This window comes from Amia ocellicauda, chromosome 19 (genome assembly GCF_036373705.1).
Source record: "Amia ocellicauda isolate fAmiCal2 chromosome 19, fAmiCal2.hap1, whole genome shotgun sequence".
Classification (NCBI taxonomy): Eukaryota; Metazoa; Chordata; class Actinopteri; order Amiiformes; family Amiidae; genus Amia; species Amia ocellicauda.
Genome location: NC_089868.1, coordinates 1,342,631 through 1,357,864, shown reverse-complemented (window position 1 = coordinate 1,357,864; position 15,234 = coordinate 1,342,631). Strand labels below are relative to the sequence as shown.

At 40.7% G+C, this 15,234-nt stretch overlaps 4 non-coding genes across 4 annotated transcripts; all 4 read left to right on the top strand.

Annotated features, from left to right (window-relative positions):
* Positions 1-2,518: 2,518 nt before the first annotated feature.
* Positions 2,519-2,590, top strand: trnaw-cca (transfer RNA tryptophan (anticodon CCA)). Its single transcript has one exon. It is a non-coding gene; the product is annotated as a tRNA-Trp (tRNA).
* A 2,299-nt stretch (positions 2,591-4,889) lies between these two features.
* trnag-ucc (transfer RNA glycine (anticodon UCC)) lies at positions 4,890-4,961 on the top strand. The gene has a single exon. It is a non-coding gene; the product is annotated as a tRNA-Gly (tRNA).
* Positions 4,962-11,632: 6,671 nt separating this feature from the next.
* Positions 11,633-11,704, top strand: trnaw-cca (transfer RNA tryptophan (anticodon CCA)). Its single transcript has one exon. It is a non-coding gene; the product is annotated as a tRNA-Trp (tRNA).
* Positions 11,705-14,072: 2,368 nt separating this feature from the next.
* trnag-ucc (transfer RNA glycine (anticodon UCC)) lies at positions 14,073-14,144 on the top strand. The gene has a single exon. It is a non-coding gene; the product is annotated as a tRNA-Gly (tRNA).
* Positions 14,145-15,234: the final 1,090 nt, after the last annotated feature.

Below are 15,234 nucleotides of genomic sequence, written 5' to 3'. Positions count from 1 at the left end.
AATCTATAATCTCTATGAATTATTCCTCGCAGAAAAGCTACTGGGTCTGGATCACTACTGGATCTGTTAGGAACGGCGCCGTCATTGTTGGGGGACACAGTCAGCTGTCATTTAACTGGGCAGATGAAATACAGTCAGATTGTTAGCCATCTAACTTCAAGTTAACCTGACAGGGAGCAGGTTTGAGATGCTGGACATGCTGCTCTGGAAACATAGCTGGCTGAACTTTAAACTCGCTACGGAGAATGGAAAATCCCGAGTTAATGCCAAGTTATCCTGAAACTTAGCCGGCTAACCTACTTATCCAAGTAGGAAGAACACACCCAGGTGCCTATATGTTGTTGGTTTCCTTACAATGCTTGTGTAACTTAATAATATATATACTTTTCCTTGTGCAGAAAACATATCGGCACAATTCGAACTTATGCAAGTTCTATTGTAGAATACTACTACTAATAATAATAATTACAATTATTATGATAATAAACACGAAACAGAGACTGATTAGCATACGTTGAGGTTATCAACAAAGCTATTAACTCTTTACCATAATGCATTTTTACTATTAAGTTGTATCTGAAGCATATCATCTTTCGTGAAACTTGATTTGATTATGTACTTACCCAGCGTTACTTTTAACTTTTCTGTATGTGCACATATTCCTGTTATCCACAAACCACTGTAGTTATTTAAAGCAACTAAACGCAATAACTTCATCGTCACTCTTGTAACATTAAAACCCAATATTCACTGGCGCTGTTTAAACTGTGAATAACTAGGTGAGTGCATGTTTTTTTCAGATAATGGCCAATTCTACCTGTTCACCAAAAGCAAGCATGTGCAAATATGTACATTAATTATTTGGACCTTATTATATTAAACCTATTGTAAAATAAAATACAATATTAGTAAAGGCAAATACACTCACCTAAAGGATTATTAGATACACCTGTTCAATTTCTCATTAATGCAAATATCTAACCAACCAATCACATGGCAGTTGCTTCAATGCATTTAGGGGTGTGGTCCTGGTCAAGACAATCTCCTGAACTCCAAACTGGATGTCTGAATGGGAAAGAAAGGTGATTTAAGCAATTTTGAGCGTGGCATGGTTGTTGGTGCCAGACGGGCCGGTCTGAGTATTTCACAATCTGCTCAGTTACTGGGATTTTCACGCACAACCATTTCTAGGGTTTACAAAGAATGGTGTGAAAAGGGAAAAACATCCAGTATGCGGCAGTCCTGTGGGCGAAAATGCCTTGTTGATGCTAGAGGTCAGAGGAGAATGGGCCGACTGATTCAAGCTGATAGAAGAGCAACTTTGACTGAAATAACCACTCGTTACAACCGAGGTATGCAGCAAGGCATTTGTGAAGCCACAACACGTACAACCTTGAGGCGGATGGGCTACAACAGCAGAAGACCCCACCGGGTACCACTCATCTCCACTGCAAATAGGAAAAAGAGGCTACAATTTGCACAAGCTCACCAAAATTGGACAGTTGAAGACTGGAAAAATGTTGCCTGGTCTGATGAGTCTCGATTTCTGTTGAGACCTTCAGATGGTAGAGTCAGAATTTGGCGTAAACAGAATGAGAACATGGATCCATCATGCCTTGTTACCACTGTGCAGGCTGGTGGTGGTGTAATGGTGTGGGAGATGTTTTCTTGGCACACTTTAGGCCCCTTAGTGCCAATTGGGCATCGTTTAAATGCCACGGCCTACATGAGCATGTCCATCCCTTTATGACCACCATGTACCCATCCTCTGATGGCTACTTCCAGCAGGATAATGCACCATGTCACAAAGGTCAAATCATTTCAAATTGGTTTCTTGAACATGACAATGAGTTCACTGTACTAAACTGGCCCCCACAGTCACCAGATCTCGACCCAATTGAGCATCTTTGGGATGTGGTGGAACGGGAGCTTCGTGCCCTGGATGTGCATCCCACAAATCTCGATCAACTACAAGATGCTATCCTATCAATATGGGCCAACATTTCTAAAGAATGCTTTCAGCACCTTGTTGAATCAATGCCACGTAGAATTAAGGCAGTTCTGAAGGCGAAAGGGGGTAAAACACAGTATTAGTATGGTGTTCCTAATAATCCTTTAGGTGAGTGTATAAGCGGAATATATTTGTTATAAATACAGCAAATATAGTTTTATATTCACTGTATTTTCCATTTCATGGGATTCCAGAATAATTTCTGTATCAAATTTAAACTACTGAGATATCATATTAAAGATATAGGAAAGACCAAACATATGTGCAGTGTCCGGTTTTCTTTTTTTTCTTTCTTTCTGTAATTTCTGCTTTAAGTTTAACTTGGTATTCACGTCATGCCATGTGTTCTGTGTCATGCTCACTGTCACTATCTCTTTAGCATTCTGTTTAACTTCTTCATCACGTCAATGCTTCAGTTGCCCATTCATTAACCTAATGGTCACTAGCAAAACATCACCATAGTTCCCAATATTTTTCCTTGACGTCCTGTGTTAACTGAAGTTTAAGGACCTCGTGGCGCAACGGTAGCGCGTCTGACTCCAGATCAGAAGGTTGTGTGTTCAAATCACGTCGGGGTCAGTCTTTTACTCTACATTCCCTGTAATATCACTCAATAATTCCTGCTCTGGAGAGTGTTATTAATATCCTAGAATGCAAACGTTGTTAGTCTAAGTAACATGCATCAACACCCGAGGGGATGCATAAAAGTCAGTCTGGTCTCCTGCACGTTGAAATTATATTTGATTTTAAGAATCCGTATCGTTTGTTATATTTTAATCTGCCTTGTTATAGGCTATTAACAGTCGACTGTCACAATCCGTGTTTTATTCACCTGCTGTATAGCTCCCTTTTATGTATTTCTTGTGCTTTCGATTACCGCCTACCCTATACTGTCTCACTTTCTGATCCCTGGTCGACACAATTCATACACTAATAAAAACGTATAGAAATACTTCAGATAACATCAACACTACTAGGTAATAATAGTAGATGTGATTCAATGTTCATTTCTCGGTTCATGTTTGAGCGATTCCGAGGCCTCGCTAAGGTGCCTTTTAGTGATGCGCTAAGGTCGCTGCACTGTGGCGCGGCACACCGACCCCCCAGGATGTTGCCATATTATTAGGAATATTATTAGGGTTCCACTGTACAAGATCTGCTGCCGTGCTCGGCATTACCAGCAGCTTATCCAGACGGAGGCGCCGGGTGTCACAGAGAGATGCAGGTCGGTGCTGCTAGTGGAGCGAGTCACTCATACTTTGACAATCACTCTTTGGGTGCATCGGGGTGTGTATATTGAAGTCACTAGACTTTCATTGACGTACACGGAGTAGCCTACACAGCATCAGCTGAGTTTGCGCCTGTAGAAAAGCCTGGCTGAATTTCTGCCAGCCCCAGCTCCTCTAGTCCAATAGTGCTATTAGTCAGCAACATTAGATGGCAGTCACACACAAGGTGCTTGAACTTGAGACTGAGAAAGTTTCCAGCTGTTGGAGCGCACCGCTTTCTACGTGGCACTAGTGTAAAGATGTCACTAATGTAAGTTTGTTCGAGATATGATTCTCTCTTAGAGTGCGAGAGGTCCTGGTTTAAAATGCCTTTCTTTTACGGTTTTCTTAATTTCTCATTGTATAAAACACATTATTATTATTTTTATTTCTTGGCAGACGCCCTTATGCAGGGCGACATGCAACATAAGTGCAAGAATACAGTTAAGTACAAGGCATCAAACATTACAAATTCAAATTTACATTAAACAAAGCAATTCAAGATAATACATTTTACAACTTCCAATGTATACAGTTAAGTACAGTAAGTGCAGTCATACATTGTGAAAAGTAAAGCTAAGTGCCGTCAAGATGTACGACAATTGTCGAAATCATGTATTTGGCCAGTGAATAAGATCTCTTCTCCTCTCATCAGCATTTTATTATGGTATTACCCCTTTTCTGTAAAGATTAGTTTATAATGCACATGCATATACTACATATACTATTATCATTTAAAATATTGTAGACAGACGCCATCCGACTGTCTATCCGTCTATTTTTAAATCCATCTAGTTTTGTCCATTTGTCCAAAATGTGGCTAGAGACAGTGGCTTGCTTTCTACCTAGTTCCCCCAGTAAAAGCCATTAACCACTGAAGAAACTCAATTCCTTTCTGACAGTCATTTAAGGTAAGGTACATCCTTGCCATTCTTAACAATGACTGTGATGTCATCTACGTAAGCCACCGCTTTGAAAAGTTTCATTAATACACCAGGAACAATCAGCCCAAATAGTCTGTAGGTTATGTAAATGCATCACTACCAGCAGGTGACACACACACACACACACTTTTTTCTCGAGTTTGTTTTTCCATTCCAATGGGTGTCCAAGTTACTCCAACAGTCCAAGTTACACTGTCAATCAAATACATCATTGTCCGTGTTCCACCTCGGGGGGTAAATTCAATAAACTATGCGCTAAATAAAAACTGACCTTTAAATAAACAGTATTCATTTATCGAGAATCTATGTTCATGGTTTGTATAGAAGTATTTCCACATATGCATCTGGACACTCGGGCAAGCCAGCTGAGAAGTCGCTCAAGTCGCCGCAGCTAAGTATCGCCTTTTTCTCTCGCGTTTCCTAGTTTAGTTAAGAGTAACATTGATTGTTTACGTGGTTTGTTTAGCTAAGAATGATATATCTTGCACCTGTTTTGTAGTAAGAGCAGCGACTGTTTGTTAGTGAATTTAGCAAGTTACTTAGCACACTCAACACGCCCTGTCTGTAATCAGAAGCTTTACACTGTAGGCTGTGATTATTCGCATGTATCTAGTCAGATGAATGATCTGAAATGCATCAAAAGTCATGGAATGAGAGACTTTCTGGGCGTTGGTGGTATAGTGGTGAGCATAGCTGCCTTCCAAGCAGTTGACCCGGGTTCGATTCCCGGCCAACGCAACGTTTTCTTTCTAGGCTTCCGCCATCACACTTGTGATGCTTCGGGGGAGTTCGACACCATTCAAGCTATTGCGACCCTACTAAGCCTGCACTTACCGCTGTTTTCACTAACACACTTCTGGTGAACCGTTGCGCATGAACAGATGACGAATAAATGGCCTTACACTAGTATCCCACAGCACCAGCTTCGTCTGTAGAAAAACAAAGGTTCCTCTCCCTGCTGCAGGATACCCACATCACACTTGACTCGCAGACCTTTACTGCGCCCTCTTGCTTCACGTGGGCCGTGCTCCCAGAAGCGCTGTAACATACATGTGCACTTGCGTGCAAAAGTATTCGGTATTACATTTATTTGACTTGTTCATTGCTTGAATATACTTTAAAAGCTAATACACTCCTCTCCATGCTCACCAACAACAATGTTGGCGACGATGACGGCTAAAGTAAGGAGAAATAGAAATGCCACTTCCATTCACTCCAATTACTATTGTTGTTATTATTACAGGGGAAAACTATGACCCTTGGTCATCAGTGTCTTGGGCGGACAGTTATGTCATTTAACAACATCCAAGATACCCGAGCCATCAGTCAGTCAGCACCGCTAGATGGCGGCAGTCAGACACTCATGCAATGTTTGAAGAAGAAAGTGTTCAAATAGAGGAGCGCACAACTCTCTACGTGGCACCGATGTTAACTAGTTTTCACAGAAACCTGTGCTATGTGGCTCGTTGGTCTAGGGGTATTATTCAAAGGGTTCTAATCCCGGACGAGCCCTTTGTTTTAGTCTTCTCTCATTCATTTTCATTTTCTCAGCAAAGCACCCTTGACAGGGTACTTTTACCAACATGAAAAACATTTCCTTCATGTATCATGACTTCATTATGGTAATATCTCATTTCGTATGTTTCCAAATAGGCCTCTTAACAATCATCTACAAGCCTACATATACCAGCATGATTTCATACAATGTGCACGATATGTAGTCCATGTCTGTCTCTCTGTCTCTCTAGATATATGTTTATAATTGAGTTGATGATAGTTGCATCTGTGCGCCAAACTGTGTCTGAGCAGCAGACTGTAACTTGAAATAATTGCATGAAAATGTCTGTATCTTCTTAATTTTATGCAGGTTAGTTCAGCTAGTAAGAAAGGTCACTATCTTTTTTGTCTTTTTCTGTAACTAAACCATTCAGTCTTTCTACATGATGCCGTGAATCCAACATTTCCCCAATTCGCTCCCTGCGAGAAGACAATGCGATGTGCAATGAAAGTGATAGCCTGTCACTTGGCACTTCAGTTCTGCGTACCACCAAGTCTTATTAGACTCCTTAGTTCTAACTGCAAGTTCCCTGCCATGTCCATGAAAGGGGATTGAGTCCGTATTGAACCATTATCTAAAACACAAAACTATGAGAAAGCTTTCGTGATCTATTGGTGCGCATCGCTGCCTTCCGAGTAGTGGCCAGTACTACTACTACTAAATGTAATTATACTAAGGAACGAATGAACGAAAGAGAGAGTATCATTACTCAGTACACTTAGAGGCTATGTGTGTACTAGTAACTTGTTACTTGATTTAAGTCACGAAAAGTCCCATCCAACGTCAGTCCCATCCTATGTAATGTGTGATGTCCAGAGCCGGCCCTAGCCATTTGGGGGCCATATGCGAGATTTGATAGTAGCCCCAAAACCATCCCCCCTCTCGATGAAAAACATTTTAGTGGTGCCCATGTTTATGGCGTATAGAGAATGTTTAGTTAAAACTAAAATAAACACAAACAATTAAATAATGCACATCACAGAACATGTATTGCACTTTAACATACACTGTACTTGTTGAAGAAATTGATGTAATAATCAATACAAATGTAAATAGTGCACTATGCATATTGAAATCAGAGCAATAACTAATAAACTGTTTAGGTAAAATAACATCCACACCAAAAATACTCAATACTGAAAATACTATAGTGCACAAGAAACTGAATTTAAATAATACAATACTATGAAAAATCATTAGCTGACAACTGGCAAACTACTGCAGTACTTAACTACTAGCTGATCATTATCATCATTTGGATGGCAACTGGCAGTAGGCTAGCTAGCAAAGTGAGCTGGATTATTACTTTATAATGATATATAATTTATAAAGACATGTAAATTCCTCACAAAGTTATGACTTAAAGTCCCACTGCTTGGAATTTAGAAAACACAGAACATCACTAAAGTTCCCCTGACATTATCTTTATAAACTCCACCACAATATACATTATATCCATCATATTTACATTACATTTAGCATACATATCCCTGACGCATGTATTGACCTCACTGGAGACAATATGCTCGAGTCACAGATTAAATGCCCCTCTCCCTCTCGGGTTTACATGGTCTTAGTTTATTGCACTAGAGACGAGTTGTTTACCCGCAGCACTGCACAGGGCAAAGGACTGTCTTGTGCATTGCGCCTTGTTTAATACTTTGTTTTAATGATCTTACCGAGTGTTTTTTTACATCACTGGTGGGGCTACAAAGCCATGAATCGAAGTGTTTTATCAAGTTAGGATTAAAACACGATGTACAGTACTGAACAGTGTACAACAGACCCACAACAATTTAGAGAGCATAATGATAAAGGAAACCACTGATCCGCATTATCCATGAAACGTCCATCAGCAATGTACTTTACCTTGAAACCCACAATAAATGGACCAGACCGTTACCTTGCACTTTTAAAATGCGTCCATTTCGGGAATGTTACATGGATACCATCATCTCAGACATTAGATTTTGCATGTAAACTGTGGGCTTAGATCGTGGAAAATTGTGCATGTTTTCAAAATTTCTACGCCATTTACTGGTGTTCTTGGGATGCTCCTTCTGTGTGACCGTATACCTCGAGTAAACGTTTACTCGGTCTGCTTGAGCAAGTGGGTTGAAATGACGTGTGTAAGCCGAAAGCCAGTAATGTATTTTGATACCAGACATTACAGCTTTCATGACCAGGGGCGCAGCGAGGATTTCAGGGCCCCATGAAAGTAAAAAAGGTAGCTACCGAAGTGTGACCCATCGGGAGGATAGCTAAACCCGGGGGTTATGCCTGTGAGGAGAGGTTGAGGGGTGGATGAGGAACCTCGCCACTTGATAGGTCCGGTCGTTGAGGTAGGAGGAGAATCAAGTGAGAGCAGTCCCAGAGATTCCAAGGTCAGCGAGGCAGGAGAGGAGGATGGAGTGATCGACGTTGTCAAATGTTGCGGAGAGACCAAGGAGGATGAGGATTGAGGAGAGGGAGGCTGCCCGAGCACAGTTGAGGGAGTCAGTGACTGCCAGGAGAGCAGTCTCAGTGGTGTGAGCGGTGTTTGGAAGGCGGATTGCAGAGGATCAAGAAGTGAGAGATGGGAAAGGAATGCAGAGAGCTGACAGTGGAAAGTGAATAAATAAAACAAAACAAGAAGCAATAAAAAACACACAAAACAAATACCAAAATAGGCTAACGCCCATTGCTAGTGATGCAATAAAGGGACACTGTTTGGAATGAATGAGAATTGTGCATTCTTACCAATGCCCCACAACGATCACACCTTTTGATCGATCAGCTATTTAACTCTTTCATCAACCTCCATTACCTATAACATAATTTTGAGAAATGTACTTTTTCTTTCAAGTGTGCTGCAGGAAACATCCACTTATTTATAATTCGTTTTATGTCACTTGTTTGCTGCAAGAAAGGCAAGGCGAGTAAGGCTGTAGAACACTGCTACATTATGCATCTTGCACTATGGTGTCTGTAATATAGTTTTTTCGTGCAATACTTATTTATATTGTATTCATAATTCGTTTTGTCACTTGTTTCTTGCATACTGTTTTTATTTTGTGTGGTTTTTTATTGTTTCAAAAATAAAGAAAATCTAAGACATGAAGCTATGCAGTTTCTGTGTGAGTGTATGAACACAATGATCGGTGGTGGAATTGGCTGCGATGCCAGGGGCACCAGCTAAAATCTTGCCTAGGGCATTAAATTGGTCAGGGCCGGCCCAGGGCGGAATGACTGATGTGCGGTCCTAATTAATCGGCTACGTAAATCATTCCTTTACGACCGAACCTGTAACGCTCAAATAATTAATCTGCATAATTTAAATCTATAATCTCTATGAATTATTCCTCGCAGAAAAGCTACTGGGTCTGGATCACTACTGGCTCTGTTAGGAACGGCGCCGTCATTGTTGGGGGACACAGTCAGCTGTCATTTAACTGGGCAGATGAAATACAGTCAGATTGTTAGCCATCTAACTTCAAGTTAACCTGACAGGGAGCAGGTATGAGATGCTGGACATGCTGCTCTGGAAACATAGCTGGCTGAACTTTAAACTCGCTACGGAGAATGGAAAATCCCGAGTTAATGCCAAGTTATCCTGAAACTTAGCCGGCTAACCTACTTATCCAAGTAGGAAGAACACACCCAGGTGCCTATATGTTGTTGGTTTCTTTACAATGCTTGTGTAACTTAATAATATATATACTTTTCCTTGTGCAGAAAACATATCGGCACAATTCGAACTTATGCAAGTTTTATTGTAGAATACTACTACTACTAATAATAATTACAATTATTATGATAATAAACACGAAACAGAGACTGATTAGCATACGTTGAGGTTATCAACAAAGCTATTAACTCTTTACCATAATGCATTTTTACTATTAAGTTGTATCTGAAGCATCTCATCTTTCGTGAAACTTGATTTGATTATGTACTTACCCAGCGTTACTTTTAACTTTTCTGTATGTGCACATATTCCTGTTATCCACAAACCACTGTAGTTATTTAAAGCAACTAAACGCAATAACTTCATCGTCACTCTTGTAACATTAAAACCCAATATTCACTGGCGCTGTTTAAACTGTGAATAACTAGGTGAGTGCATGTTTTTTTCAGATAATGGCCAATTCTACCTGTTCACCAAAAGCAAGCATGTGCAAATATGTACATTTATTATTTGGACCTTATTATATTAAACCTATTGTAAAATAAAATACAATATTAGTAAAGGCAAATACACTCACCTAAAGGATTATTAGATACACCTGTTCAATTTCTCATTAATGCAATTATCTAACCAACCAATCACATGACAGTTGCTTCAATGCATTTAGGGGTGTGGTCCTGGTCAAGACAATCTCCTGAACTCCAAACTGAATGTCTGAATGGGAAAGAAAGGTGATTTAAGCAATTTTGAGCGTGGCATGGTTGTTGGTGCCAGACGGGCCGGTCTGAGTATTTCACAATCTGCTCAGTTACTGGGATTTTCACGCACAACCATTTCTAGGGTTTACAAAGAATGGTGTGAAAAGGGAAAAACATCCAGTATGCGGCAGTCCTGTGGGCGAAAATGCCTTGTTGATGCTAGAGGTCAGAGGAGAATGGGCCGACTGATTCAAGCTGATAGAAGAGCAACTTTGACTGAAATAACCACTCGTTACAACCGAGGTATGCAGCAAGGCATTTGTGAAGCCACAACACGTACAACCTTGAGGCGGATGGGCTACAACAGCAGAAGACCCCACCGGGTACCACTCATCTCCACTACAGATAGGAAAAAGAGGCTACAATTTGCACAAGCTCACCAAAATTGGACAGTTGAAGACTGGAAAAATGTTGCCTGGTCTGATGAGTCTCGATTTCTGTTGAGACATTCAGATGGTAGAGTCAGAATTTGGCGTAAACAGAATGAGAACATGGATCCATCATGCCTTGTTACCACTGTGCAGGCTGGTGGTGGTGGTGTAATGTTGTGGGGGATGTTTTCTTGGCACACTTTAGGCCCCTTAGTGCCAATTGGGCATCGTTTAAATGCCACGGCCTACCTGAGCATTGTTTCTGAGCATGTCCATCCCTTTATGACCACCATGTACCCATCCTCTGATGGCTACTTCCAGCAGGATAATGCACCATGTCACAAAGGTCGAATCATTTCAAATTGGTTTCTTGAACATGACAATGAGTTCACTGTACTAAACTGGCCCCCACAGTCACCAGATCTCGACCCCAATTGAGCATCTTTGGGATGTGGTGGAACGGGAGCTTCGTGCCCTGGATGTGCATCCCACAAATCTCGATCAACTGCAAGATGCTATCCTATCAATATGGGCCAACATTTCTAAAGAATGCTTTCAGCACCTTGTTGAATCAATGCCACGTAGAATTAAGGCAGTTCTGAAGGCGAAAGGGGGTAAAACACAGTATTAGTATGGTGTTCCTAATAATCCTTTAGGTGAGTGTATAAGCGGAATATATTTGTTATAAATACAGCAAATATAGTTTTATATTCACTGTATTTTCCATTTCATGGAAATCCAGAATAATTTCTGTATCAAATTTAAACTACTGAGATATCATATTAAAGATATAGGAAAGACCAAACATATGTGCAGTGTCCGGTTTTCTTTTTTTTATTTCTTTCTGTAATTTCTGCTTTAAGTTTAACTTGGTATTCACGTCATGCCATGTGTTCTGTGTCATGCTCACTGTCACTATCTCTTTAGCATTCTGTTTAACTTCTTCATCACGTCAATGCTTCAGTTGCCCATTCATTAACCTAATGGTCACTAGCAAAACATCACCATAGTTCCCAATATTTTTCCTTGACGTCCTGTGTTAACTGAAGTTTAAGGACCTCGTGGCGCAACGGTAGCGCGTCTGACTCCAGATCAGAAGGTTGTGTGTTCAAATCACGTCGGGGTCAGTCTTTTACTCAACATTCCCTGTAATATCACTCAATAATTCCTGCTCTGGAGAGTGTTATTAATATCCTAGAATGCAAACGTTGTTAGACTAAGTAACATGCATCTACACCCGAGAGGATGCATAAAAGTCAGTCTGGTCTCCTCCACGTAGAAATTATATTTGATTTTAAGAATCCGTATCGTTTGTTATATTTTAATCTGCCTTGTAATAGGCTATTAACAGTGGACTGTCACAATCCGTGTTTTATTCACCTGCTGTATAGCTCCCTTTTATGTATTTCTTGTGCTTTCGATTACCGCCTACCCTATACTGTCTCACTTTCTGATCCCTGGTCGACACAATTCATACACTAATAAAAACGTATAGAAATACTTCAGATAACATCAACACTACTAGGTAATAATAGTAGATGGGATTCAATGTTCATTTCTCGGTTCATGTTTGAGCGATTCCGAGGCCTCGCTAAGGTGCCTTTTAGTGATGCGCTAAGGTCGCTGCACTGTGGCGCGGCACACCGACCCCCCAGGATGTTGCCATATTATTAGGAATATTATTAGGGTTCCACTGTACAAGATCTGCTGCCGTGCTCGGCATTACCAGCAGCTTATCCAGACGGAGGCGCCGGGTGTCACAGAGAGATGCAGGTCGGTGCTGCTAGTGGAGCGAGTCACTCATACTTTGACAATCACTCTTTGGGTGCATCGGGGTGTGTATATTGAAGTCACTAGACTTTCATTGACGTACACGGAGTAGCCTACACAGCATCAGCTGAGTTTGCGCCTGTAGAAAAGCCTGGCTGAATTTCTGCCAGCCCCAGCTCCTCTAGTCCAATAGTGCTATTAGTCAGCAACACTAGATGGCAGTCACACACAAGGTGCTTGAACTTGAGACTGAGAAAGTTTCCAGCTGTTGGAGCGCACCGCTTTCAACGTGGCACTAGTGTAAAGATGTCACTAATGAAAGTTTGTTCGAGATATGATTCTCTCTTAGAGTGCGAGAGGTCCTGGTTTAAAATGCCTTTCTTTTACGGTTTTCTTAATTTCTCATCAGCATTTTATTATGGTATTACCCCTTTTCTGTAAAGATTAGTTTATAATACACATGCATATACTACATATACTATTATGAAACATTATTATTATTTTTATTTCTTGGCAGACGCCCTTATGCAGGGCGACTTGCAACATAAGTGCAAGAATACAGTTAAGTACAAGGCATCAAACATTACAAATTCAAATTTACATTAAACAAAGCAATTCAAGATAATACATTTTACAACTTCCAATGTATACAGTTAAGTACAGTAAGTGCAGTCATACATTGTGAAAAGTAAAGCTAAGTGCCGTCAAGATGTACGACAATTGTCGAAATCATGTATTTGGCCAGTGAATAAGATCTCTTCACCTCTCATCAGCATTTTATTATGGTATTACCCCTTTTCTGTAAAGATTAGTTTATAATACACATGCATATACTACATATACTATTATCATTTAAAATATTGTAGACAGACGCCATCCGACTGTCTATCCGTCTATTTTTAAATCCATCTAGTTTTGTCCATTTGTCCAAAATGTGGCTAGAGACAGTGGCTTGCTTTCTACCTAGTTCCCCCAGTAAAAGCCATTAACCACTGAAGAAACTCAATTCATTTCTGACAGTCATTTAAGGTAAGGTACATCCTTGCCATTCTTAACAATGACTGTGATGTCATCTACGTAAGCCACCGCTTTGAAAAGTTTCATTAATACACCAGGAACAATCAGCCCAAATAGTCTGTAGGTTATGTAAATGCATCACTACCAGCAGGTGACACACACACACACACACACACACTTTTTTCTCGAGTTTGTTTTTCCATTCCAATGGGTGTCCAAGTTACTCCAACAGTCCAAGTTACACTGTCAATCAAATACATCATTGTCCGTGTTCCACCTCGGGGGGTAACTTCAATAAACTATGCGCTAAATAAAAACTGACCTTTAAATAAACAGTATTCATTTATCGAGAATCTATGTTCATGGTTTGTATAGAAGTATTTCCACATATGCATCTGGACACTCGGGCAAGCCAGCTGAGAAGTCGCTCAAGTCGCCGCAGCTAAGTATCGCCTTTTTCTCTCGCGTTTCCTAGTTTAGTTAAGAGTTACATTGATTGTTTACGTGGTTTGTTTAGCTAAGAATGATATATCTTGCACCTGTTTTGTAGTAAGAGCAGCGACTGTTTGTTAGTGAATTTAGCAAGTTACTTAGCACACTCAACAGAAATCAGAAGCTTTACACTGTAGGCTGTGATTATTCGCATGTATCTAGTCAGATGAATGATCTGAAATGCATCAAAAATTCATAGAAGGAGAGACTTTCTGGGCGTTGGTGGTATAGTGGTGAGCATAGCTGCCTTCCAAACAGTTGACCCGGGTTCGATTCCCGGCCAACGCAACGTTTTCTTTCTAGGCTTCCGCCATCACACTTGTGATGCTTCGGGGGAGTTCGACACCATTCAAGCTATTGCGACCCTACTAAGCCTGCACTTACCGCTGTTTTCACTAACACACTTCTGGTGAACCGTTGCGCATGAACAGATGACGAATAAATGGCCTTACACTAGTATCCCACAGCACCAGCTTCGTCTGTAGAAAAACAAAGGTTCCTCTCCCTGCTGCAGGATACCCACATCACACTTGACTCGCAGACCTTTACTGCGCCCTCTTGCTTCACGTGGGCCGTGCTCCCAGAAGCGCAGTAACATACATGTGCACTTGCGTGCAAAAGTATTCGGTATTACATTTATTTGACGTGTTCATTGCTTGAATATACTTTAAAAGCTAATACACTCCTCTCCATGCTCACCAACAACAATGTTGGCGACGATGACGGCTAAAGTAAGGAGAAATAGAAATGCCACTTCCATTCACTCCAATTACTATTGTTGTTATTATTACAAGGGAAAACTATGACCCTTGGTCATCAGTGTCTTGGGCGGACAGTTATGTCATTTAACAACATCCAAGATACCCGAGCCATCGGTCAGTCAGCACCGCTAGATGGCGGCAGTCAGACACTCATGCAATGTTTGAAGAAGAAAGTGTTCAAATAGAGGAGCGCACAACTCTCTACGTGGCACCGATGTTAACTAGTTTTCACAGAAACCTGTGCTATGTGGCTCGTTGGTCTAGCGGTATGATTCAAAGGGTTCAAATCCCGGACGAGCCCTTTGTTTTAGTCTTCTCTCATTCATTTTCATTTTCTCAGCAAAGCACCCTTGACAGGGTACTTTTGCCAACATGAAAAACATTTCCTTCATGTATCATGACTTCATTATGGTAATATCTCATTTCGTATGTTTCCAAATAGGCCTCTTAACAATCATCTACAAGCCTACATATACCAGCATGATTTCATACTATGTGCACGATATGTAGTCCATGTCTGTCTCTCTGTCTCTCTAGATATATGTTTATAATTGAGTTGATGATAGTTGCATCTGTGCGCCAAACTGTGTCTGAGCAGCAGACTGTAACTTGAAATA